The 3,656-nt window shown below is 34.9% G+C and overlaps 1 non-coding gene across 1 annotated transcript; it reads left to right on the forward strand.

Annotated features, from left to right (window-relative positions):
* Positions 1 to 335: 335 nt before the first annotated feature.
* On the forward strand, positions 336 to 407 carry Trnaw-cca (transfer RNA tryptophan (anticodon CCA)). Its single transcript has one exon. It is a non-coding gene; the product is annotated as a tRNA-Trp (tRNA).
* The last annotated feature ends 3,249 nt before the right edge of the window (positions 408 to 3,656 follow it).

Below are 3,656 nucleotides of genomic sequence, written 5' to 3' on the forward strand. Positions count from 1 at the left end.
CTTTTTTTTTCTAATAAATGTGCAATCCTGAATAATTTCTATGCTGCAATTACCAGTGCACACGAAGCACACATCCTATTCAGTTTTAATGAATCATTTCAAGCAAATTACTACCGAATGAACATAATTCTAATTAATTGCACTGCTTATCAAATGAAATGTTATTAAATAGTTCCTTGCCAAATAATAAGGGTCATCAGAAGTTTGCACATTCCATCTTATCTCTGCAGTTATGTAATTTCTCAACAACTTTCGAAGTCAAAATAGAAGAAAAGAATCTAAATAAGTGATACTTTAACTTGATAAAGCACAATCAATTGCTATGTATATAGCAAGACTCCGTGGCGCAACGGTAGCGCGTCTGACTCCAGATCAGAAGGTTGCGTGTTCAAATCACGTCGGGGTCAATGGGTTCTTTTTGCATCTTCTGACCACTGAACATTTTTTTTAGACAATCTTTTAATCCTTTATTAACCTCTTTGTATTCCACAGGATGCTTGCACTTCTGGTGGATCTACTTATTAGATGCAGACTCACTGATGTTGCAATTTAATGCTTTTCACCCTAAAATTCAGTTTACGGTGGAGAAAGAATGTGAGGGTGCCCTTCGATACCTTGACTCAACAATACATAGAAATGCGACAAATACCCTCAGCACTGTTCGGTACGTTCGGTATTGGAACCCAAATTCCTCCCAAAAGATGCTTAAATTACTAGAGTGCACACCCACGAAGCACCATCATCAATGTGGGAAGGAACCTCATAGGCCGGGCACGTTCGGTCACCACGAAACCGGGAGTAAATCTGGATCCCATCATGAGAGATATCCTCAAGAGAAACGATTTCCCTAAGAGAGTCCACTGCACAATCGGGTAGATCGGCCACGGCACAGATCCTTCAGCCTGAGAGATTCTCTCTACTCTCACTTACATCAAGGGCATTTCTGAACGCATGAAGATGAAGATCTTGAGGACTACTGCAGCCAACGTGGTCTTCTAACCACCGTGGAAAGTGGAGGAATACCTCAAGAAAGAGAAAGACCCAGTTCTTAAGTTCCAGAGGTGTCAGATGTTGTGTATTCGGTGTCTTGTGGGGATTGTGAACTTAGCTACACAGTAAAAAATTGTGTGAAAAATAAAGTTATTACAAGCATTTTGGTTGTAAATTGTAAAATCGTCAGTTAAATCAGCATTTGTCGTAACTTCCTTTTAACGACTTTTCAGGAGACAAAATTTTCAGTTCAGCTTTATTTTTCTTAAAAATGAGCCCCGAATTCGACACTTTTGAGTCAAAATAATAAAAGTGGCACTAATAAACTGTAAGTTAACTCGAGAAAATCTTTATAAAATGATTAAACATTAGATAACATTATGACTAGCATAATGTTAGTAAAATTATGTTTGCGTAATGAAATTTGTGTGTGGAAAAATTTGAGTGAGAACTGTTAAAATTTCATTGTTCACTATTGCATTTTTTCTAAGATTTTAGTCATTTTTCGCATTTCTTACCGTCTAATTGTCTTCTAGAATCATTCATTGGATTCTTAAAATGTGCCTCAGTCGTGAAAAATGAAGAGTAATTAAAGTGCGTACCATTACCATAAGGTCACTTTGCAGAACTCAAAATTTTTTTCTGTATTCGTTTTATTTAAATTTTTTCTGCAAAATACTTTGAATTGAATTAATTGACAATAGATTATTGTAATTTTTTGGCACTGCAACAGCTCTCCCATATTTCCATTGAAGAAATGCTGATTTTTATGGTTTTCCAGTGTATCAAAACACCATAAGGTCACTTGTCAATAATCACATCACATCATTTCCTCGCTGCTTAGCAATTTAAGTAAATTTCCAAGGGGGAGATATTTGGGTGAAAATGTGTACACCACTTCCAGGCACTTCCACAATTTGTATGGAAGAGGCCTTCACACTTCCGAAAATTCGCAATACTTCCAGCACTTCCTGCACTTCCTGCACTTCATGCACTTCTCACACTTAGAAATCAATCATTTATTTAATATGATGAAATATTTAATTAGTAAAACTTAAAAAAAATTAACGAAACTTATTTTTACGCCTATTTTTAGCATTTTCCTTATATTTTGAATTTCTAGCTCCCGATATTCTTGTATTTTTTAATATTATCTGCGTTTTACGAAGGAATATCAACATATTTTGAATTTTTCTAAGATACCAGTAAAGCTACTTTTGGAAAATAGAGTATCTAAAAAAAGTATTATCATTTGTAATTATTGAAACTGTTCTGTAAAGTCCAAAAGTATGAGTGCAACAACTAATTCAGCACTTCATACGTATCTTGACTTTTTATTAAATTCCCCTTATTCCTTTCAGCGAAAGAATGTAGCACCTAATTATCGAGCAGCTAAACATATCCAGGCTTTTCTAAATAGCAAAATACGATCTAAGTACTGTTTTCCATTTAACAATCTCTTTAATTGTTATCCACAAAATTTCTTTCACTAGGATACTCACAACATTTCCATCAATATTAGAGACAGAGACTGTTTAAAATGGAATTGATATTTCGAAGAATAGATCGAGATAGATTGTTGTTGCTTTCTTCCAAATTCATTTTATTCATGTAACAAAGTTTCAACGGTTCAAACGGTACAACGGATTAAAGACTATCTGTAAGAAAGGGGTCAGCCATGAAGCTTTCATTTAAAATATAACCTCAAATTTTACCTGAGCAAAGCCCTCTTTTAATCTCGCTCTACTCTATTTCTCAGTTTGTCGTTGAGGTCCTATAAATTAGAAAATTCTATCAACTCCTAATTTCCCTATTCATTTCCTATCCCTTACTTACAGATATAACATTTAGTCAATTTAGCTCGCACGTGGCGTCTTAAATTCTTGCCGGAATATCTGTTCTTTGGTTCCAGTTTCCTAGAAACACATTTCCTACAGATTTCTAAGTCAATTCCCTTTTTTATCAGTCTACTTACGATATTCCAAATTCTAAATCAATATAATTTGACTTTGATTTATCACTCAATATCTTTGCGTTCGTCTTGCTCAGAATTCCCTATCACAGTGTGTTCTAAGCCCCTAACAAAATGGATGCCTCTTCTTATTTAGTACACAATTAGAATTTGAATCTGCAACATAGATCTTAGAGAAAAGACACGATTTAAATAAACCCCCTAAATGTTTCTTTTTTTTAATGGAACTCCATCAGATAGATCGTTCCAAAATTAGTCTAAAATTAAATATTACAAATGCACCTTTCGTTCCTCATTTTGTAGGACCACAAATCGATTTTTTTGATGAATACTTTTGGCATCGAAGAGATGTAATACAATAAAACCTTTCCAGTATATCGACGGTTCCATTCCATACTATTCTAAGTCGACTTAGAATTATATTACTCCGAGAGATATGTTGTTCCTGGGACCGAGATCTACAACTGGTGAAAATTTGGTGGTCATCCGGCGTTCGGGTAACGAGATATTCAATTTTTTCGAAAAAATTTTACACGGGCAGCATAGGAAATCGCCAACTTCAAATGGCTCTCCTCAAATGCTGTCATGCTGAGATAGAATAGTATGGAATGGAACCGTCGATATGCAAAAAGGTAAACAAAAATTGGTGGATGTAACCTATGAGATACCTCTTAACGATATTCGCGAAAAAGTC

The sequence above is a fragment of the Phlebotomus papatasi genome, chromosome 2, assembly GCF_024763615.1.
Source record: "Phlebotomus papatasi isolate M1 chromosome 2, Ppap_2.1, whole genome shotgun sequence".
NCBI classification, from domain to species: domain Eukaryota; kingdom Metazoa; phylum Arthropoda; class Insecta; order Diptera; family Psychodidae; genus Phlebotomus; species Phlebotomus papatasi.